Source organism: Lycium barbarum, chromosome 1 (genome assembly GCF_019175385.1).
Source record: "Lycium barbarum isolate Lr01 chromosome 1, ASM1917538v2, whole genome shotgun sequence".
Lineage (NCBI taxonomy): Eukaryota > Viridiplantae > Streptophyta > Magnoliopsida > Solanales > Solanaceae > Lycium > Lycium barbarum.
Window position 1 is genome coordinate 148092977 of NC_083337.1, and position 25391 is coordinate 148118367.

Sequence of the window (25391 nt, forward strand, 5' to 3'; positions counted from 1 at the left end):
AAGAGTTGCATTATAAAAAATTTCTAAGAGTTCAACACATTCTTTAACATCTTCCCAATGCGTAAAATTTAACCAATCATCACTATTAATATTATATTTGTTGTGAACGTGTTGTATGAGAATCTTATACTCATATGCTTGTTGTAGCATAATGTAAGTGTAGTTCCACCTAGTCTCAATTTCTACTTGAATTTTCCTAGGTCTAAGGTTATTTTCCCCACAAGCATTCTTAAAATCTCTAAGTCTTCCCCTATTAGCATTACAAAAAAGAAATGCAACCACATCTCTAACTTTTTGAATAGAATCGTCAAAACACACAAGACCATCTTTAACCATTAAATTTAAAATGTGACAACTACATCTCACATGAAAAATATTTTTTAGCGGAGGGTTTAATTCTCTTTTTAAAAGATCAATCGCCTTTGTATTATTAGAAGCATTATCTAAAGCAATACAAAGTGTTTTTCTATAAATATTAAAAAATCTCATAAGAGTAGATATTGAATCCGCTAAAAAAATTCCATCGTGACGACCTTTTCCTTCATCATATAAAAAAACTATAATTCTTTTTTGCATAACCCAATTGTCATCAACCCAATGACATGTAATAGCAAAAAAATCTAACTTGTTAAGACTAAGACTCAAATCAGCGGTAAGAGAAACAATAAAATTTAAAGAATTAAATACATGGCGCAAATAAAATCTATATTTTTTATACAAATCTATAACATCCTGATGTGACGCGGATTTGTGGCACATTCGACGCTTTTTTACTATGAATCTTGGTTGTTTTCAAGTAAGTCTGGTTCTCGTTAATATGTTTTGTTGTGTTTTAGGAAAACAATGGCCCAAAAGCAAAAAAGCAAAGAACAACGGAAAAATTCGCCAGAAATGAGAATCGACGGTCTGTCGATCAGTCGACAAACAGTCCTTTGAATCGTCGATAAGCCTGATTTTCCAGTGATGACAAAGTTGAAGACGACAAAGGACGGAGGCATCGACGAAGCATCGAACTAATCGACGTTTCGTCGTTTAAGTCGTCAAGAAGGATCTCTCAACAGAGGAGAAAAAGACGGAATACTCGACGGAGCGTCGAACTGGTCGACGGCATCGTCGAACGGTACACAGTGCTGAAGTTACAAAAGACGAAGAAATCGACGGATCGTCGAACGATCGACGGTCCGTCGATCTTGCTATCGGGGGGCAATTTTGTCAGTTTTTGCTGTGCGTTTCTGGAGCCTATTTAAAGAACATTTTAGGTCATTTTAAGCATCCAGATTTTATTGTACTCACTTAAAAAGTCCCATTGGTGGGTGAACATTAAATACTCCCCTTTTGGAGCTTAGTGAAGACAACAAGATTCTATATTCCATCATCTTTATTACATTTGTAAGCTTTATGTCTCATTTATTGCTTACTACTTTTGAGACCATAATGTGTGAGTAGTCTCTTTAATCAAAGTTGTGGACCCAAATGATGGGTGCTATGTAATGGGTATCTAACATTGTATATATATAATGGGTTGTGATGTGTTTTATTATTTCTCGTATTCATTGTTCTATAAGTGGTTGCAAACACTTGTTCATGCACAAACCCTAGTTTATTTGGAAAGATGAACTAGGGTGTGATTTGAAATAATATAACAAGGACTCGGGGTGCTAACCCTCGTTTAATGAACTCGCTTAGGAATAAGATGAGTTCTACTTGGCATATTTAATCAACCTCATTTATAACTTTTCTGCATTTGGAAAAATCATGAAAAGAAATACTTTCTAACTATTGGAAAATATTAGAAAGTTTATTAGAGATTAAGTGCAGACATAAACGCGACCCATTAGAAATATATCATATTGACACCCATAGCATAACGTCTAATCATTGCGGGGACACAACTTTGGTTTTCCAAACCCAAACAAATTCCAAACAGTTAAAATAGCAAATACAAACCAAATCTCTTTTTTAAAAATACTCGAAATAGGATTAAAGCCTTTAAAGATTAGTATCGCATACAATTAGTACCCTTTTCTCTCCATATTCCCTGTGGGATTCGACCCCAACCTTGTTGGGTTACTATATTTGACAACGTCCGCTTTACGCCATTAATAGGTGTAATTTGAGCATATTAAATTTTGGCGCCGTTGCCGGGGAATACGGTTTAGAAATTACTGATTGTTGTGTACTCTTCTTTAAAACTTTTTGGGAAAATACATTAACCCCCCCCCCCCCCCCCAACGCATAGCCGGATTAATTATGACGCACCTAACCTTTGCAGGCGACCTATTACCCCCTGGCCTTATTTTTTCTGTATTTTTGTACTTTTTTTCAGCTGACATGGCACAAAAATATTTCATACCCAGTTGCACAAGGGAGAGTGTTGCACACTCTCCACCACATCGGCGCCACATCAGTGCCACCTCAGCGCCACGTCACTAAACCCTTCTTCTTCTTCATTCCACCCACCTCTCATTTTCCCCACTCATCTTCTTCTTCTTCATTTCACCCCACCCCTCATTTTCCCACCCATCTTCATCTTCTTCATTCCACCCCACCCCTTATTTTCCCCACCCATCTTCTTCTTCTTCATTCTTTTTCTTCACTTCCGAAACTCCATTTTTGTCGATTCAATCCTACATTTTCCTCCAATGATAGAAAAATTAGAGGAAATCAAAAAAGCATCAGCCATGATTTAGGTAGCATCAATTTCCAGGAAGTTGGATTTCTTTTCGATCTATTTAAGAGAGTAACTGCGAGGGGAACCAGCAAACTCAAAAATAAATCTTGGTTGTTATTTCTCAGGCGAGAAGGAAAATCGGCATAAGTGAGTAAACACATCAAGGTGGGATCAGGATGGAAGTAAATTGAAAGATATTGTTTATGATACACTAAGTCATGGTTGGAAATTTCATCACTAGTGGCACTTCCAAAATGTTAATTTCAGCTAAATGCCAACACTAAGCCAAAGCATTGAACAAATGGAAACTGAAGAATGTAATCTCTGAAATTTTTGGATCTGAAATGGAGTAATCGAATTCTTAAATCTGAAATGGGTAGTCGAAAATGTTGTTGGGTTACCAATTTTGAATTTGAAATTTTTGCATGTTGGTGATTTGTTAGTCAAAATTAGTTTGCAAGTAAAATCTGATGGGAAAGCTGCTGTGAATTTGATGAAATTGTCGCTTTTAGCCAGTACTATGTCGTGGTCTATGCATTGGTTGAACTGATAGGGAAAATTAAAGTACACATCTTGTAGAGCATTTTTACTTTGAAGTTTTGTTTACTTTCTTTGTTGTCAATCTTGTCTCTGTATTTGTATAACTTCGGCATGTCATATGATTTCTTGGACTAGCACTGTGTCTGGAAAATAACAATTGCTCTGAATTAAAGTTGGGGGTTAGTGGTGAAGAGGATAAAATTAATGGTGGGTGGAAAGAAGAAGAAGAAGAATGGTTTAGTGACGTGGCGTCGAGGTGGCACTGACGTGGCGCTGAAGTAGCACTGATGTGGCGCCGATGTGGTGGAGAGTGTGCAACACTCTCCCCTGTGCAACTGGGTATGAAATTTTTTTGTGCCATGTCAGCCGAAAAAAAGTACAAATATACAGAAAAAATAAGGCCAGGGGGGTAATAGGTCGCCCGCAAAGGTTGGGTGCGTCATAATTAATCCGGCTATACGTTGGGGGGGTTATAATGTATTTTCCCAAACTTTTTCTATTCCATCACACCTCGTTTGCTATTGTGGTGAACCAGGTGAACATGGCAGGAAGACCTAATCGGAATCAAGGAAACCAAGGTGGACTCCAAGTGAACCCACCTGTACCAAATGAGGATGACAATGAAAATATATTTGCTGAATTCATCAATGAAGCTGATTATGCTTCTGCTGTGGTTCCTCCTAGAACTGGAAATGCCACCTTCAAAATTGATAGTTCTATCTATCAGCTGCTGAAACTTGAAGGTTATTTCCGAAATTCTTCAGAGGATTGTCCACTTCGACATTTGAAGAACTTCTTGCATGTATGTGCTCAACAATGCCAAGGTGTTGTTTCTGCCGATGCACTTTGGTTACGGGTCTTTAAATATTCCTTGGCTGGCCAAGCCAGGGAATGGTATGAAAAGCTTCCCAGCAATTCTATTCATACCTGGAATGAGTTAGCCAATACATTTTTGAAGAAATGGTTCCCGCCAAGCAAAAAGGCCGAGCTTAGGGATAAGATCTTTGAGTTGAAACAACTTCCGAGGGAACAATTATATTAGCATGGGAGCGTTTCAAGTATTATCTAGCTCAATCTCCAACTCATGGATTTCCGGATGCTATTCTCACGGAGAAATTCTACAAGGTCTTAAATACAATGAATCAGATTGCTGTCAATACTGCCGCAGGAGGATGCTTCATGGATAAGTCATTTATCGTTATCACCCTTTTGCTTGATAAGCTCACCACCCACAATCAGGCTTGGCACTCGAGTGATAGTGAAGTCCTGTCATATGGTAGCCCCTCTACTGCCGCGGTGGCCAAAGAAAATCATGAGCGAGATCATGCTTTTGCTCAATTGCAAACCACCGTGGATTTGTTGTCAAAAAGGCTTACGGAGAAAGAAGCTAAAAGTGTGAATGTTGTTGAAGAGATTCCATCGCATGCTCCAAGAATGTACCAAGTCTCGGAAGAAGCTTATCTAGAGGGGCAGCCACAACGTGAGAATGCTAATTATATTGATCACTCTCAAGGGGGTTATCCAAAGCAATGGAGACCCCAATAACAAAGCAATCAATATGGCCGAAATGAATATGGTGGTTCGGACAGGAGGGATTACAACAACAACAATTATAGTAATCGGAATTCCAACGCCTATGTTCCACCAAAGGGCCGTACTTCTAACTCTCAAAATTGGCGAGAAGGCCCTTCCAATGATCAAGGGACCTCTCGGATGGAATCTATGCTTGAAAAGATATTGGACAACAAGCATAAGAGTGACAAGAAGATGGAAAATTTGACCGAAGTAGTAGGCTCTCACACCGCTTCGATTCATAAACTTGAGTCACAAATGATAGATCTTTCTCGTGAGTAACATCTACCGCAAAGAGGGGGCCTTCCTAGCGACACAGTTCCAAACCCAAGAGGTAGTGGAGGCGATCACAGTGCCTCATGCAAAGCTATTTCCACTAGAAGCCGAAAGCTCCTTGACGCGGTAAATCAGAAGGTGGTTGAACCTATCAATGTCGAGCCGATCATTGATGAGGTTGTTGAAGAAGAGGTTGAAGAAGAAATAGAGGCACCAATTGAAGTGCCTATTATTGTTGAGAAAGAGAAGGAAGTGCACCCTAGTGTTCAAAAGGGTGACGAGGAGCCAAGTGTTGAAAAAACTACCGGTGAGAGCTTTCAAAAGAGCAAGGTCACGGGGGCAATTACACCCTTGACTCAAACATATAAGTCTCCTCCCCCGTTCCCACAATGATTGATGAAAAGAATGGAAGATGCCAAGTGTCAACGATTCTACGACCAATTGAAAGGGTTGTCAATGAATATCCCATTCCTAGACGCATTCCAAGAAATGTCAGGATTTGCTAAATACTTGAAAGATTTGTTGACGAAGAAAAGTCCAATCAAACATGATACGGTGGGAGTCACCCACCGTGTGAGCGCTATTATTTCATCATCAAAGGTTGAAAAGAAGGGAGATCCCGGGGCTTTCACTATCCCCTGCACCATCGGTCATCATGATTTTGCTCGTGCTTTATGTGACAATGGAGCTAGTATTAATTTGATGCCACTGGCCATATATAAGCAAGCTGGTTTGGGAACACCTAGACACAACGAGCATGCATCTCCAAATGACCGATAGAACCATCAAAAGACCGATAGGGGGTTGTTGATGATATCCTTGTTAAAAGTGGGGAATTCTTATTACCGGCAGATTTTGTCATCCTTGATTGTGCGGTTGACAAAGAAGTCCCAATTATCTTGGGAAGGCCATTTCTTGCCACCGGGAGAGCCCTAATGGACTCGGAAAAGAATGAAATAAAATTCCGGGTCAATGATGAAGAGGTAACCTTCCAAGCTAGCAAAGGGTTAAAATATCCTAGTGCTTATGAGAGCATTTCGGTCATTGATTCGTTCGATGTGATAGACGAAACGGTGGAGCATAAGTTAGAAGAGGAGCACTTTGATGAGACACTTTCGGCTATTTTGGTGAACTTCGAGGCGGATAACATGCAGGGGTATATTGAAACAGTTGATTCTCTCATTGGCTGAGGTTCATACTCTTATAAGCCGAAGAAACTATCTTTTGATCTTGATAAAAGAACAACTCCTCCGGCTAAGCCTTCGATTATTGAGCCTCTAAAACTTGAGCTCAAGCTACTTCCCTTTCATTTGAAGTATGCTTTTCTTGGCCCAGATAAAACTTTACCGGTTATTCTCTCATCTTTGTTAAGTGAGGAACAAACACAAAAGGTGCTTGAAGGGTTGCGGGCTTACCGAAGATCTATTGGGTAGACTATTGCGAATATTAGGGGAATTCCCTCCGGTATTTGTGAACATTGAATCGAGCTTGAGGAGGACAGTTCAACAAGTGTAGAGCACCAAAAGAGGTTAAACCCTTCTATGCAAGAAGTGGTCAAGAAAGAGATAATCAAATGGTTGGATGCGGGTGTTGTGTACCCAATTGCAAATAGTCCATGAGTTAGTCCGGTGCAATGTGTGCCAAAGAAGGGAGGCATCGTTGTTGTCCCTAACTCCAAGAATGAGCTGATTCCTACAAGGACAGTCACCGGATGGAGAGTGTGTATGGACTACCGAAAGCTGAACACCGCAACTTGTAAAGACCACTTCCCTATGCCTTTTATTGATCAAATGCTTGATCGGCTAGCTGGAAGAGCTTATTATTGCTTTTTGGATGGGTACTCGGGGTACAACCAAATCAACATTGCATTAGAGGACCAGGAGAAGACCACTTTCACTTGTCCTTATGGCACTTTTGCTTTCAGCCGCATGCCTTTCGGCTTGTGCAATACCCCAGCTACTTTCTAACGGTGTATGTTGTCTATTTTCTCAAATATGGTGGAATATTTCTTGGAAGTCTTCATGGATGATTTTTCTGTTGTTGGTGACTCCTTTGACGAATGTCTTGCCAATCTCGGTAAGGTATTAAAGCGGTGTGAAGAAACCAATCTTGTACTTAACTGGGAGAAATGTCATTTCATGGTTACAGAACGGATTGTCCTGGGCCATAAGATTTCCGAGAAGGGCATTGAAATAGATCGAGCAAAAGTTGATATCATAGCCAAGCTCTCTCCACCAATCTCTGTAAAAAGGGTTCGCAGTTTCTTGGGACATGTCGGTTTCTATCGGCGATTCATCAAAGACTTCTCCAAGATCACCAACCCGATGTGTAAGCTTCCTGAAAAAGAAGCTAAGTTTGCATTTGATGAGAAATTCCTTAAGGCATTTAATGAGTTGAAGGAAATTCTCACCTCTACTCCAATTATTATATCTCCGGATTGGTCAATGCCATTTGAGCTCATGTGTGATGTAAGCGGATTTGCTATTGGTGCGGTGCTTGGGCAAAGGCACAACAAAATCATGCACCCAATTTATTATGCTAGCAAGACCCTCAATGGAGCTCAAATGAATTATACAGTCACCGAGCAAGAGTTTCTAGCCATTTTCTACACATTTGAGAAGTTCCGGGCCTATCTACTTGGATCCAAAGTGGTTGTTCATACGGATCATGCGGCCTTGAGATACTTGATGACAAAGAAAGATGCAAATCCAAGGTTAATTCGTTGGGTCATGTTGTTGCAATAATTTGACTTTGAGGTCAAAGATCGAAGAGGTTGTGAAAACCAAGTTGCGGATCATCTATCTAGACTTGAGGAAGCTGGGAGACCAAGTGGAAATCTTGAGTTAAATGACGTTTTCCTTGATGAGAGGCTCTTGGCTGTATCTTGTGATGTTGCCCCTTGGTACGTAGATATCGCCAACTTCTTGGTGACAGGTCTTATCCCCGACATATCAAGGCTTATCAAAAGAAGAAATTCCTGAGAGATAGTCGTCAATACTATTGGGATGAGCCCTATTTATTCCGCACTTGTGCCGACAATATCATTCGGCGATGTGTGGCCGAATCTGAGGCCATGAAAATCTTGAAAGCTTGCCATGACTCTTCCGTGGGGGGTCATCACAGTGGGAACCGCACAGCAGCTAAAGTGCTTGAATGTGGCTATTATTGGCCCACCATTTATCATGATGAAAATTTGATGGTGAAATTTTGTGACCAATGTCAACGCCAAGGATCAATTGGGAGGAAGCACGAAGTGCCAATGAATTTTGTCATGGAGGTTGAGCTATTTGATGTGTGGGGCATCGACTTTATGGGCCCATTTGTGAGTTATCGTGGCATGCGATACATCGTTGTTGCGGTTGACTATGTGTCCAAGTGGGTTGAGGCATTAGCATTTCCCAACAATGATGACAAGAGTGTCACCAAATTTCTCAAAAGAAACATATTCACAAGGTTTGGCACTCCAAGGGCAATCATTAGTGATGGTGGCACTCACTTTTGCAACAAGCAATTCGCTAATCTCTTGGAGAAATATGGAGTGCAGCACAGGGTGGCAACTCCTTACCACCCCAAACTAGTGGGCAAGTCGAAGTCTCAAATCGGGAGATAAAGAGCATTTTAGCCAAGACGGTTAATGCAAACCGAACTGATTGGTCATCTAAGCTTGATGACGCTCTTTGGGCTTATAGAACAACGTTCAAGACACCCATTGGCACTTCTCCTTATCGGTTGTTGTTCGGTAAAGCTTGTCATTTACCTGTTGAACTTGAACACAAGGATTTGTGGGCATTGAAAAAATTGAACATGAATTGGGACGAAGCAACCAAGCTGCGGTTGTTTCAAATGAATGAAATGGATGAGTTTCGGTATCATGCCTATGAGAGTGCGAGTTTGCACAAAGAAAGGATGAAATACTATCATGATGACATACTTCTCAAGCGAGATTTTCAACCGGGTGATTCGGTGTTGCTGTTCAATTCAAGATTGAAGCTCTTTCCGGGCAAGTTGAAATCCAAGTGGTCCGGCCTTTTTACTCTAGTGAGTGTGTCACCCAATGGGTCAATGGAGTTAAAGTCTGACGACGGGACACGTACTTTCAGAGTCAATGGCCATCGGGTAAAGCACTACCATTGGATGGTTGATGGAGACAAGATTGTCGATGCTCACCGGTTAAAACATGGCACCGGACCTTAGCATCTAAAGTGGTATCACGTCATGCCGCGACGTTAAATTGTGCGCTTCTTGGGAGGCAGCCCATGTGCATTTTTCGCAATATATTTTTCTTTCATTCCGTTGATTTTTGTTGTTGTATTGTTTTATATGTTTGTTGATATGTTGCAGAACCCAAGTGTTGAAACCCAGAAAATTGCCAGGACAGTAGTTACACGACACATTCGTCGGACCGTCGATCCGATCGTCGAAACGTCGAATGCACCGTCAAGTGGATCATATGAATGATTGGTCACTGGAAATAATGGCAAATCGACGACAGGTTTGACGCTCCGTCGAACTGATCGACGGTCAGATCGACGAGCGTTCTTCTGCTCTTTTTTTTAAAAAAAAAAAAAAAAAAAAAAGAGACACACGAAGGGTCGTGTTAAAAAGACGGAACGTCGACTGAATCGACGCCCCGTCGATTGAACACTCCCTCCGTCGTTTTAACCCGTCGGTTCAGAGACGTGGGTTTATAACCCACGTCTGTTACCCCCCTTTATTTCATATGTAATGTCTCCCTCTTTCTCTATCTCTCTCTCTCTCTCTCTCTCCCGCTACCACTTCTCCCCCTTTGCCTTAACTGCAAACCCAACCCTACCCACTCTCCCCTTTCTTCACCAGCCCAACCGCCACTTCCCTCCCCCCCCCCCCCCTCCCTCCCGCCCTACTACTTTATCCCTCTTTGTGTGTGATTTTTCGAGTAGTTTTCCGTTTCTAAGAAGTTGCACTCATCTTCAAGGTATGTGACTTACTGGCTTAGTTTTCTCTTGTGATTGTTTGTTTTTGCATTCTAGGGCTTATGTTGCTTATTTTTTATTGCTTTCCTTATTTTTGCATCGTGTTGTTTAGGCCTGGTATGCTCATATTTTTTCCTGGGGGTGGTTTGTTGATTTGTCTGTAGTTGTTGGGTGATTGATTTTTAGCCAAGTCAGAGGGTATTACGACAAATACACCTCAGTCATGAGGTTGTTATTGTTTTGCCCACCAACTGTTCGATGAAATGCAAAAGTAGGGCATTGTGGGTCACGATGGCTTGGAGGGCATTACGACCTTCGAGTTGTTTTGCCCGCCAAATATTTTCCCTAGTCTAACCCAAGCCAACATAGGGTGAAGTCTGAGTTACCCCAAAATACGTGACGATTGGCATATCGGCCAAAGAATGTATAGGATATGTAGTCTAACATGTGAAAAACATTCGACGCTCAATTCGACGGCCCGTCGATTCAATCGACGGCCCGTCGATTCAATCGACGGACCGTCCTATTTAACGTCGAATGAGCCTTGTCTAATGTTCTTTGCCAAAACAGCATCGACGGTGGAATCGATGGCCCGTTGAATTGATTGACGGGGCGTCTTTCCCACCGTCGTTTAGTTCAAATTTCCAGTAGCCAATTTGATGATGAAATGAGATCGACGGCCCGTCGAATTGATCGACGGGGCGTCTTTCTCACCGTCTTTTGATCGATATTTCCAGTGGCTCACCAGCGATCGACGATGCGATTGACGGCGCGTCGAACAGTTCGACGGGAACTTCGACGCTTCGTCGATCTATTCGACGATTCTTTAGCACATCGACGGACCACTGGTAGCTTTAACAATGATCGCATGTCTTGTACTTTTGACTGATTCTTTTATGTTTTTATGGTTATCTTAATAATGAAGTGTATTCTTTTCTCAGGAATGCCTCCAAAGAAGCAAGTCAAGCGGGGTGGTGGTCCCAGACAAGGCCGAGGTCGGGGTCAAACAGCCCTTACTCTTAGGGACGAACCCTATGACTCTGACAATCAAGCGGTAGTCCCAACGACTCGATCGAGGGATCAGACCACCACGCCCAAGCAGAATCACCCACTGTGGTCTCCTCTCAGTCTACTGAATGGACTTCATTCTCCACATCCGCTGATTCTAGTGATGCAGCGACAGACCAACCAGCCGCTCCTGAGCGAAATTCAGACGTGGAGCACGAGCGGCTGCGGCTGCAAAAGATGGAGATAGCGGCAGTCCGCTTCCCCTATGAAGGGTGCCGAAAGTACTATGTCAAGGGGGCCAATACAGACGACGGGGGTCATCCGAGGAGAAATATTCAAGAGGAAGAACAAATCAGTATGAGTGGCTTGGAGAGCTACCATCGGATCACCGATCTCATCCAGCACTATCATCTTGAGGCATTCACCCAGCCTCCAGGGGATTATTTCCCGACCATGGTTAGGGAATTCTATGCTACATACAGGGTAATGCTCGAGCAGCGCCACAAGAACAAGAGAGCTTTGAAAGCCGCCCCTCCATTGGACACGGTGTATGTTCGGGGTGTCCATGTTGTCGTCTCAGCACGCACAATCAACCGGTTTTATTTTGGTGATGACTTCGTGGCATCGACCACAGTGGAATATGATGATAAATTTGAAAGACGGGCTGAGAAATCTGTACGGGAATGGTTTGCGACGGTGATGGCTAGAGGGCCAGCGGACCAGGCCCCATGGTTGAGAAAATTAGGTGCCAAAATCCATAAGGCAGATATCATCTTGGAAGCTAAATTTTGGTGGAATTTCGTCATCTATCGGGTTCTGCCCACGGGGGCAGATAACATAGTCACACCGGATAGAGCAGTGATTGTGGTTGCTATGCTATCGAGGTACCCAATGAACTTGGGTTATTTGATCAGTAGTGTCACGACCCAACCCCGTAGGCCGTGACTAGTGCCCGATCTGGGCACCCAAACACATCTATCAAATGCTATCTCAAATTTTTATCAAACGCATTCAAGTATATAGCAGAAGCCGACAAGGCTATATTTCAAATTTAGATAATTTCCAGAAAAATTTCGGCAGAGTTTCCTTTGTTTTACAGACTATCCAAATTAACCCTGCGCACAGATAATACCAACAATGACCACCCAGGGCCAACAAAGCAACATTTAAACATATGCGGACCGGCCGCCGCGGCGAATGGGATCGCCCAAACACAACATATACACGCATCCGTACAGAAAGACCCCAACCCACAAACATGTCTACAGACCTCTAAACAGACCGACAGAATCATATGACGAGACAGGGCCCCGCTGTACCCATGAACGAGAATATATAAATACAGTAGTGACAGACTGTACCAAAAGATGGGCTCTGAATAAAAGAGCGCTCCAAATGGCAGAAAAATATCCTAGACGGACGGATCAGCAAACCTGTCGTCGGTACCTGCGCGGCATGAAAACGCAGCCCCCGAAGAAAGGGGGTCGGTACGAAATATGTACCGAATATGTAAAGCCTGAATTACAGAAACAAAATCATAACTGGTACAGAACGTACAGAAAAAGTGAGTAGAAAATCCAAAGTATCAAATACATATTTTCAAAACATGCGGAGTGTGTACAGAAACATATGTCATATCAAATCCGACCCCTGCCAAGGGACTCGGCAGACAGAACGTGGCCACCCTCCCGACGCTGGTGCCACAACACAGAAGAATCAGAATAGGGGCATAACCCCGTAACATAGTATATCATATCAGATGGCTATGGCAAATCATATCAGAACATGTGTACATGGCACAGCATACTCCACAAACCCATGTACACGTATACCTGCCCCCTCACATCGAGGCACGGCGAACAATGCAGAGGATTACGCTTGACAACATATCCTGGCCCGGGCTCAGTGTGGGAAACATTGGGGCATCCACGAGTGGAGTAGTGAGAAACTAAATGCAGTTAAAATATCATAAATATTTTTAGAGACTCGATGAGGCATATCAATGACAAACCAATTCAATGAAGTCAGACGGGATCATAATAAGTGAGTTTCGGATGTCATAATGAATTACAGAAGCATAACCTTTCTGAAGTCGTTCCGAGTGCCAAAACAATTTATAAGACTTAATGAATTATTTAAAACAATTTTCTTTGTTTAGTAATTAAAAGAGTAGTAAGAACATTTCTTTCCAAAAACTGCTCGAAAACGAGCCTTAAGTACAATAAGGGTAAAACCGGGACTAGTGGGCCCACCTTGGGACAAGCAAGGCGGTGGGCTCAAATTACGCATTTTAGGCTTATGGGGTCACCTACGAAGGTTCTACGGACATTTTATAACTTTTCATAAAGTTTGGGGAAGGTTTGCATAATTTTCAAGAAAGCATACAAAAAGGGTTCAATTCTATTGAATGAAAGAGGGATATTTTCAAATGCGGATTCCGATGAGCAGAATATTTTCCGAGGCTCGAATCCGATCCTAGTACACCTAGGACAAGCCAAAAGAAGAAAAGGGATAGCTTTACATACCTCGAACGCACTTCCAAGATAGCCAATCTAAATCTACGCCTCGGGCTCCCCAAGGTCTACAATTACGCCAACGAATACCAATCATTAGCTAAGGGCACTTAAGCCATTCATTCCAAACTAATCATTAAATTCTACAGAAAATTCGACAGCACTTCCCCTGTAAATAGGCCATCCCGAGAATTTATCTCACTCAAAATCAACAACAACAACCACAATAACCAACCTAGTAACATTGATAACCAATTCGAAAGGCAAAATAATAATAGTAACTCTCTTTTACATCATTCAACAACTTTCATAAATTCAACTCGACGACTTACCTTCAAGCCAACATCGATGCTTATATATTTAAATACTAACCCGAATCCATACCAACAATACTTAAAGACATTCTAAGCAATTCATACAACATTTCCAACAATCCAAAAATTTTCCCTTCCTTTCCACATAATGTAACTCTTCCATTCTAAATACACACCACCCAACTAATATCAACATTTTTCCATATTCATTAACTAACTCAAGATTACCCAAACATATTTCAATAACATTTTAAACAATATCCAAGGATTCAAACCATTCCGCCCATTTCCATATTCCATTCGAAACTTCTACAATTGCAACGAAACTACCAAATCGCATTGTTTTCTTCCAAATTCATTAATAACAACCATAGTTCACATTTAGCATCTTACTTTCATAATTGCATAAAAATTATATAAAAATCACATAATTTCTCATAACAACATACAACCAATTTCAACACCAACTCAACTCGTTAACCCTTTATCTACGTCATCAATGTCACAACGACACCTCTAACAAGCTAAATAAATTTTAATTCACCATTCTCTTTCATTACTATGGCTCACGGCCACACTCCTCTTCACACATCCACACGATCTCTATAAAGTTTCTAACCATTAATTTCCTTCATTCTCATCACATAACCCATGATAACAACAACAATAATCATATGAACATAATCATACCCTCAATCCTTTCAATTTAGCAAGGATAGCAATATGTCCATAACACAACTTTAAATTTAACCATTTAATTCCTACATAATGCTACTAAAATCAATTCCTCATTCTTACTCAAAACACCCCCCTTACATGGCTCAATTTATAATTCAACATCAACATACATAACCCGTTTGTATTCAACACACATCTACCAAGCTATACAAGTCTAAACTACCTCCAAAACATGTAGAAAAGAATTAAATCTTACCTTAGAGACAAGCTCTAATTTTTCACCATGAAATGTCTTCAAGAAAGCCATGGCCGTGAGTTGCCATGGCTACCATGAGCTCCATCTTTTTCCTCCTCTTGATCTTCAAATCTCTCCAATTAATTGTGTAGAAGGGGGCAAAAATGGGTTGGCCGTGAACAGTGCCCGTGAACAGTAGCGCCGCCCGTGAACAGTAGCGCCGTGAACAGTGGCGCCGCCGTGAACAGTGCCCGAACCCCTCTCTCTCTCTCTAGGCTTGAGAGCCCCTCTCTCTAAAACCTAATTTGCAAGATTAATTGTAGTGTTGTCATCCACTTATGCTCATTTATATAATCTTTACAAAGTGGACATGTGTCAATTTTCATGACATGTGTCCATCTTTATTCAAGGCCAACCAAATCTCGCCACGTGTCGTGGGGCCCACTTTCGATAATTAAATTAATTCCTAATCTCCAATATTAATATTTTTATGCTAAATAAAATTTATAAGCAATTTTTGTGATAATCAAAGTTGAAAATTAAAAGCTCTTATTTCATGTCCGAAAATAATTCCGCCTTTAACTTGAGTCGATTTGCTTGCGGATAATTCGTCGTATAAATATACGGGGTATAACAAGTAGGGCCATTCGAGCACGCGCACCACAGGAGGCGACAGCCTTGATATTCCCGTGCCTCATCACGCAGTTGTGTCAGTTGGCTCAGGTGAGGCACCTTGATGCATTTGCAGCTACTCTTCCGGCAACAAAGGTGTACGACATTACGCGGAGTAGGGAGACCCTCCGTACATCTCAGGCCACCAGTACTTCATTGTTAGAGCTCATGGGTGAGCAGGCTGAGCATGTCACGGATTCAGTACCTCAGGGCACAGACGGATTGTCAACCACAGAGGCCTCCACACCATCTGTAGCTGCTGCTACCCCTTCTTCTGAGGCACCACCTCGGCCTGCTATTCCATCGGCATCTCCTATTCCTCCTACAGCCACAGCATCAGCTTCCGAGGATCTCTTTGTCCTCAACAGAGCCAACTTCAGGGAGTTTGCAATCAAAGCAGAGCGTGCTGATCAGCAGGTGGCCCGGGTACTACAGCAGTTGGGTAGGTTCGTCCGGCAAGAGATTGCACCGGAGTTGGAGCCCCTTCAGGAGGCTATGGAGAGGCATCATGCTAGAGTCAATGCACGACTTGACAGTTTGGAGATGCGGATACTCACTATTGAGAAGAAGAGTGAGTCTGGTACTTCGGGAGATTTGAAGACCGAGCTTGACCAGATCCGAGCTGAGATTGCGACCCTTCATACAAGAGAGCAGATTATTGTGGATGACCCGACACCACCTACACCAGTCGCCAACATTTCCGATTTGATCAGAGTAGTTGATTTGGTGACTGAGGATGAGCCAAGGGAGAGTCGCAAAAGAAAGAGGCCTGTCAAAATAGCTGATGATGAGGATGAGGAGGAGGACAATGAGGATGAAGACCTCGAGCTTCAGGAGGGTATTCGGCGGTCACGCTTGTATATGAGGTTCACCGGCGCATCTTCCAGCACCAGTGCTATCCCAGCGCCAGTCAGGCCGATCACGATAGCTCCTCAGGACCTGCAGCCACAGAGCCAGTCAGCCCCACCGCTTCAGTCCACCGAGTCAGCAGCAGAGAGGACCCCCATTCAGACTGCTGCGGGGGATGCACCTCAGCAGCCAAAGCAGGATTAGAGTATTTCAGGTCGACATCACCACTATCGGGTGATGGTATGATTTTTTATGCATTGGGGACAATGCATCTTCTTTTTGCTGGGGGGGGGGGGGGGGTAACCTGATGTAATTTTCAGTAGTTATATTTTTTTTATGGATATTTATATTTTTTTTATGGATTAAAGTAATTGTGACTTTCATGGTTGTTGCATTTTGAACTTATGGCATGGATTTTGGAAGAAAAAAGATATTCATGATGTGTTTTATGGATTGATTTGAAAAAGGATATTCATGATGTGTTTTATGGATTGATTTGAAATTGGCCCCTCCAAAATTTGTTTGCGTATCTCAGGTTGCAATGAATTGACATGTATGGTTCTTTTTGTGACATCATAGATATTAGAGTGTGTATGAATTGAGTGTTCAAATCGTTATGCCATTGAGAGTGTGATAACTTCTTGTGTTTATTATTAGCATATGTGGATCCAGAACTTTCCTGGTAGGGCATGCTATATTGCTTAGGATAGTCGGTTGTGAAGTGATCATAGGCTTTCATTCTGAATAGTCACGTCAGCCTTAAAAAAACCCAAAACCTGTTCTATATGAATATCACTAGTTCCCACGTTGAGCCTTTGACTTTTTCTCTTGATTAACTATAACAAACCTTTTTTCCCCATTTCATGAATGCATTCCATCTTTGCACCCATTCCCTCCTTGACACTACTAGAGAAAAGAGGCAAATCGCCTAAGCTGGGGGTGGTATATGTGTGAAGTAAAGGCCAAGAGCCTAAAGTTGGGGGTGTGTGAGTTGCATAGTCGAGAACTGGATGTGATAGCGGATTTTATAAAAAAAAAAGTTGTGTTTACGTACATATGTATATGTATATAATTGTATAGATATAGTTTTGTAACAATAATAATATTGGCTCATAAAAAGATCGTAAATTCTATTAAGAGTAGAATCACATCTTAGTCATAAGTTGAAGAATGAATAGATTGGGCATGGGAGGAAAGGTCAAAATCTGTAGTGTTGAGGAGGATGAGTCACTAATTCCCAAATGAGTATCCTACCCGTTCCCGAGCCTACATTACAACCTAAGAACAAGTCTTATAGTGATCACAACTAAACCGTCTGAAAGTGTTAGGCATTCAAATTAAAGGCAAGCATATGGTATCTGCACTGGTAAATCATGAACTTCTTTGTGAGCGCGAGTGCTTTCTATTCTCATCAATCCTTGTCCTAATTCTTATTGTAAAAATTGTGTGTGGGACATTTTCTAAGCCAAGTGAGGGCATAATGATGAATACTCACACGCATAAATGCTTCGAATAATGTGATGTCATCAATTGAAGCATCAGGGTCAATTCTAATAAGTTTGTTTTGAAAGAACCTTGTTTGGGAAATGATGAAAGAGGGAGTTGATTTTAAAATGCACATGCCGGCAGCAACGAGCAAACACCATTGTAGTCACTTTTGCTTTATTTTTAGCATAGTTGCAATTATATTTTTTAGTTGTTTTGTCTGACTTGCTTGAGGACAAGCAAAGATCTTAAGTTGGGGTATTGATGTGTCGCGAATTTGTGGCACATTCGACGCCTTTTTACTATGAATCTTGGTTGTTTTCAAGTAAGTCTGGTTCTCGTTAATATGTTTTGTTGTGTTTTAGGAAAACAATGGCCCAAAAGCAAAAAATCAAAGAACAACAGAAAAATTCGCCAAAAATGAGAATCGACGGTCCGTCGATCAGTCGACGAACCGTCCTTTGAATCGTCGATAAGCCTGATTTTCCAGTGATGACAAAGTTGAAGACGACAAAGGACAGAGGCATCGACGAAGCGTCGAACTAATCGACGTTTCGTCGTTTGAATCGTCACGAAGGATCTCTCAACAGAGGAGAAAAAGACGGAATACTCGACGGAGCGTCGAACTGGTCGACGGCACCGTCGAACGGTTCACAGTGCTAAAGTTACAAAAGACGAAGAAATCGACGGATCGTCGAACGATCGACGGTCCGTCGATCTTGCTATCGGGGGGCAATTTTGTCATTTTTTGCTGTGCGTTTCTGGAGCCTATTTAAAGAACATTTTAGGTCATTTTAAGCATCCAAATTTTATTGTACTCACTTAAAAAGTCCCATTGGTGGGTGAGCATTAAATACGCCCCTTTTGGAGCTTAGTAAAGACAACAAGATTCTATATTCCATCATCTTTATTACATTTGTAAGCTTTATGTCTCATTTATTGCTTACTACTTTTGAGAACATAATGTGTGAGTAGTCTCTTTAATCAAAGTTGTGGACCCAAATGATGGGTGCTATGTAATAGGTATCTAACATTGTATATATATAATGGGTTGTGATGTATTTTATTATTTCTCGTATTCATTGTTCTATAAGTGGTTGCAAACACTTGTTCATGCACAAACCCTAGTTTATTTGGAAAGATGAACTAGGGTGTGATTTGAAATAATATAACAAGGACTCGGGGTGCTAACCCTCGTTTAATGAACTCGCTTAGGAATAAGATGAGTTCTACTTGGCATATTTAATCAACCTCATTTATAACTTTTATGCATTTGGGAAAATCATGAAAAGAAATACTTTCTAACTATTGAAAAATATTAGAAAGTGTATTAGAGATTAAGCGCATACATAACCGCGACCCATTAGAAATATATCATATTGACACCCATAGCATAACGTCTAATCATTGCGGGGACACAACTTTGGATTTTCAAATCCAAACAAATTCCAAACAGTTAAAATAGCAAATACAAACCAAATCTCTTTTTTAAAAATACTCGGAATAGGATTAAAGCCTTTAAAGATTAGTATCGCATACAATTAGTACCATTTTCTCTCCATATTCCCTGTGGGATTCGACCCCAACCTTGTTTGGGTTACTATATTTGACAACGTCCGCTTTACACCATTAATAGGTGTAATTTGAGCGTATCACATCCGCTCTACAAGTACTTCTAGGAATACCCTCAAATAACGGATTATAACAACGTTGAATGTAAGTAAAAAACTCCAAACCCGAAGGAAAGGAAAATGGTAAACAATCATAAGCTACCATTTTAGCTATTTCTACACGCTCTTTTTTCTTGTCATACTTAAAATTTCTACCGGTTCGTGGGTCTATCGTCATTTGAATACCCCCACATTTGAACCCGTTTGCTCTCCCCAAACATCCATATGTTTCTTTCTCATATGACCATTTAGTGTACGCGTTCCACCATCCTTACTAGTTCCTTGCCTAAAAGCAAATACTTGTCCACATAGGGTACATGTAACTGTTTGGTTTTCCCTATCCTTAGTCACAAATTTCCAAATTTTAGCGGTTGGCTTACGAGTTCTAGGCGGTTTGTCTTGTATATGTGATTGTGCAGGACATGTATCTCCTATGGGATTTTCGGGGGGTTGTGTTTCATCATCATCATCATCATCAATTTCATTAAAAGTGTCGATAAAATGTTGTTGCATTGCCTCATGACCTAAAAGTGGATTATTTCCACCAACATCAATACATAATTAGGTGTTTCTTCCACAAATGTTTCCTCATTAAGCCCACCCCTAACAATACGACTACTACTACCGGCACCACGTATAAATCTCTTTGCCATTATTAAATAGAATTAATTTAAATCACACTCAAATAAATCACAAGAAAATAAATTGCAACAAATTAAATTGCTAGAATTAAATTGCGTAAATTAAATTATGAAAAATAATGATAGAGTTGGAATGAAGGTACCAAATTGCCGGATTAATTTCCAACAAAGTGAAGGCGGCTAGAATTGCAAATCCACCAAAGCTACTTCGGATTGTTGCAAAATCACTAACTCCACCAACAATATTATAATTGCAAAATTAATAATTGAAACTATAATAAGACTTTATAATATTTATTTGAGAGAAATTAAAAGTGGCTAATTATTGCAAAGTAACTATAATAGAGAGATTGAGATTTGAGAGAAAGAGAAGAGTGAATTGGTGTGGATTAAAATGAAAATGAAGAAGGGTTTATATAGGGGTGGGGGATGGGTTAAAGTGTTAAAAAAAAAGTTTGGAGGGGTTGAGGGGGGCAAAAAATGAGTTTATGGCCGTTTGGCAATGGCCATTTTTGCAAATAGACTGTTGCCAACGGTCCAATAACGGACAGTCCAACGGCTATATTTAAATTAATTTCACCGGTTTAACCGGTCCGGTTCCGATTTCAAAAAAATCAAAATCAGACCGGTAAAAAATATACGGTTAATCGGAACCGGTTAACCGGTCCAACCGGTTCCGATTTTACCGGTCCAGTTACCGGTTTGAACCGGTTGACGGGCTTACTCTCCGGCCAAATATCAGAATACATCAACCACTCATTCATATATAACTCAATACTTAGTGAATCTTCCCTATTTGAATATGGAATATCATTATGGTAATAACTATTAGGAATGAAGTGGCTATAGCTCCTGTATAAAGTACTTAAAAGACTATAGCCTTTTGAAAACTCACCAAGAAAGAGTTTAAGTTTCATGTACTGAGTTGCATAAAAGATATTTACACAAAATATTTGACTTATTAGGTAATTATCTGTATATCTTTACGATAACCTGATAAAGGTGACAACTAACCATTTGGTAGCAATAATTATAAGGGTTATTTGACTAAATTATTCCTTGTTTCTCCTGAAATTACCATTAATCACTCCTCTGATCTACTCCCTCCGGATATTTTTACTTGCCCAGTATGCTAAAAATAGATGTTCACTTTTACTCGTCCATTTTGGAAACTCTCACACTTATTTTATCCTTATTATTAATTATCGGGTTGGAAACGTCCAGGAATTGTTAGTTGTTGCACAACTTTTAAAGTATGTTTGATTGATTTCAATTATTTAGATGATCTATAATAATTAGGAGTGATGTAAAATCATCATTTTATTTATTGCTCCTTAAGGGGTGTGTCAAATCAAACATGAACACATAAAAATGGACGAAGGGAGTATATCAATTATTGAAGTAGGTTAGATTTTAAAAGATAATTAATGCATTCCTGGTTCATAAAATATACTTATTCTAGATCAAATTGATTGGGCTAAAACGACATTTATTTTGGACTAAAAAGAGTATAGGTGTAAGTTTAGTGATATTAATGAAAGTTTTCGGAAGAATTAAATTCTCATTGTCTCTTCTCCCTTTCTTGGTTCTCCTATATAATATAAAACAATTACTAAAAAAAAATATTTAAAAAAAAGGAGGAAAAGGAATTTGACCAAAAAATTCGATGGATCTTTATTGTGTCTTTTGGAGTAATAAATGCTGGTCAATTAAATTTATATTCCAAGAGTTAACAGCACACAAAAATAATTTTAATGCATTGTTAATCCCTCTCCTCCTTCAATTCATCCATCCCCGTGCATGCAAGCAAAATATGATACTTTTCTTGGATCAGACAATATATAGGGAAGGATTATCCATGTGTGATTTCAGTGTTTGGACATTACTGAAAATCGAATTTGATTTCTTCATTTGCCAAACATTAAAAGGATCACCTTCTTACTTCTAAAATTAATAATCTCACTTTTACTTTTCCCTTATGTTATGGTATTACATTTACATATGTAGAGAGATGAAAGCTATTGATCATCAAACAAACAAGAATTGGAATTGAAGGAAACTAAAAGGATAGAAGCAAGACAAAAATATTGAATGATGAGCAATAATTTGATGAAATACACCATACTCCTCAAGCAAGCACAAGTTCAAATTGTGTAGACAACACAAGGTTTACACCCAAAATTTCAAAAAGAGAATGACATAAAAGTTTGAAAAGTTGTAAAAATGAAGTCCTCCAAAGCTATTTATACTAGGGCCAAAATAAGGATAACAATTACTCAAAATGCTCTAAACCATGCCTTAAAATGAAGTGAGGCCGAATTAGTCCAAAAATTCGTGGTTCGCGACTTGGGGTCTCTTGACTCGGCTTTCTGAGAGTCAATGGTTCGATTTAGTCAGTTAAAAATTATATCTTATTAAAATCCTTTAGTCTATAGTGTATGACAAAAAATATTGTAGATATTTCTAAATCATCTCAATTGGTATTAATCGATTTTTCTTTGAAATTGGATCTATTTGTTACTTACATTCAACGTTGTTATAATCCATTATTTGAGGGTATTCCTAGAAGTACTTGTAGAGCGGATGTTATAGATTTGTATAAAAAATATAGATTTTATTTGTGTCATGTATTTAATTCTTTAAATTGTAATGTTTCTCTTACCACCGATTTGGGTCTTAGTCTTAACAAGTTAGATTTTTTTGCTATTACATGTCATTGGGTTGATGATAATTGGGTTATGCAAAAAAGAATTATAGCTTTTTTATATGATGAGGGGAAAGGTCGTCACGATGGAAAAATTTTAGCGGATTCAATGTCTACTATTATGAGATTTTTTAACATTTATAGAAAAACACTTTGTATTGCTTTAGATAATGCTTCTAATAATACAAAGGCGGTTGGTCTTTTAAAAAGAGAATTAAACCCTCCGCTAAAAAATATTTTTCATGTGAGATGTAGTTGTCACATTTTAAACTTAATTGTTAAAGATAGTCTTGAGTGTTTTGAAGATTCTATTCAAAAAGTTAGAAATGCGGTTGCGTTTCTTTTTTGTAATGCTAATAGGGCAAAACTGAGAGATTTTAAGAATTCTTGTGTGGAAAATGGCCTTAGACCTAGGAAAATTCAAGTAGAAGTTGAGACTAGGTGGAACTACACTTACATTATGCTACAACAAGCATATGAGTATAGGATTCTCATACAACAAGTTCACAACCATTTTAATATTAATAGTGATGATTGGTTAAATATTACGGATTGGGAAGATGTTAAGGAATGTGTTGAACTCTTACAAAATTTTTATAATGCAACTCTTGCTTTTTCTAGATAATTCTATCCCACGGTAACCGGAATTTTAGCCTACTTAGCGGAAATAGCTAGAGTTTTACAAGAGTATAAATACAAATCCGGTTATAAAGAGGCTATTTTTAATATGACAACAAAATTTAAGAAGTATTTTTTTCCCATTCCAACTTTATTTATATTGGGTTCTCTTTTAAATCCTTATTTAAAAATGTCTTATACTAGAGCATTGGTTAATCAAATTTATTAGAAGTTGGAGAGGAAGTTGAACCATCTTTAGTTGAAGCCGAGCTCACTATTGATGCCGAGTTTAGAAAAGTTTTTAGTCATTATTCTAATTTGAAAGAAAATGCTACACCCGTTGCTCCACGCCCTACTACTTCTCAAGGTAGCAAAAAGGGCTTGTCGGGTTTGTCGCATTTAAAAGTTTTACATTCATATTTAACTCCTTCTTCTAATGCAAACTTTGATGATTATCACCTTTATTTGATGCAGCAAAATGTAGATATCGACCAACTAGATGATTTGGACGTCTTAGCATGGTGGAAGAATACAAGGCAAGTCATCCGATACTTTCAAGAATGACTCCAAATATCCTTACGGTTCAAATATCAACCGTGGCTTCGGAGAGTGCATTTAGCTAAGGAAGACAACAAATTGGAGACCATAGACACTCACTATCCGGATTTAGCTTGCAAGTACTAGTGTGCATTCGCGATTGGATTAGATCGGAGCGACGCAACCAAAACTTAGAAGCGGTGAAATGCGAAGAGGAAAAGATTGAAGATTTGATAGCAAGTGGAGTAGACCAAATGGAAGACTTTGATGATATCTCCATGACCGAATATGATATGACGGAAATTAACCAAATGATTGACAATTGGTGATTTTATTAATCTACTATTTCTTTGCAACTCATGTATTATTTGCAAGTTAAAAAAAACTACAACTTGCAAATAAATGTTATCCACGAATGAATAAAATATATGGCTCATTGAGTTTTCTTCTATTTACTTGTGTTCATATTTTTACTTATATTAAGCTAGGAATATACCTAAAATATACTAAGAATATACTTATAATATACATCTACTTAAATTAAAAACTAGAAACTTATATACTTGAAAAATAACTAAAATATACTAAGAATATACTTATAATATAAATATACTTAATTTATAAAATAGGAATTTATAAACTTAGAAAAAACTTAAGCTATAAATAACTTAAGTTATAATACATATAACTTAAACATATATATATGATGTTAGTCAGTAAATATATAAACTTTACTTATAAACTTATATAACATATGTAAATATACCTACAATATACTAATAAATACTATAATATATATATAGTATACATATAACTTATATATATATATATATAATAGTATATTTTAGGTATATGTAGTATAACTTAAGCATATAACTTAATATATATATATATATATATATATAACTTATAAATATACATATAACTTAAACATATATATAAGTTATATAGCCTAAGTATATTGATATATATAAGCATATTCTTAGTATATTTTAGGTATATGTAGTATAACTTAAGCATATAACTTAATATATATATATATATATACGTATATGCTGTTAGTCAGTAAATATATAAACTTTACTTATAAACTTATATAACATATGTAAATATACTTACAATATATTAATAAATACTATAATTAATATATATATATATATATATATATATATATATATATATATATATAAAAAGAGGTTTTAGACAGTTTCAAACCGGACCGGTCCGGTTTCCAGTTTAAAACCGGTAAACCGGAAACCGGCCGGTTTTCTAACTGGTTAAGGAACTGACTGAAAGGACCGATAAGAGAAGAGGCTTTAACTGTTTAAAGGTAAAGGAAAGGAAGCCAGGTGAAATCACCCCTTGATAAAGGAAACCTTTGACTTTGACTGTGAAAAGCTACAAATAGGCACACAGTAGTTTAGAGTAAAAGGAGTGAAAGTCACTTGACTGTAAG

At 39.1% G+C, this 25391-nt stretch overlaps 1 non-coding gene across 1 annotated transcript; it reads right to left on the reverse strand.

Moving 5' to 3' along the window:
• Positions 1 to 4196: 4196 nt before the first annotated feature.
• Positions 4197 to 4302, reverse strand: LOC132618993 (small nucleolar RNA R71). The gene has a single exon (XR_009574425.1). It is a non-coding gene; the product is annotated as a small nucleolar RNA R71 (small nucleolar RNA).
• Positions 4303 to 25391: the final 21089 nt, after the last annotated feature.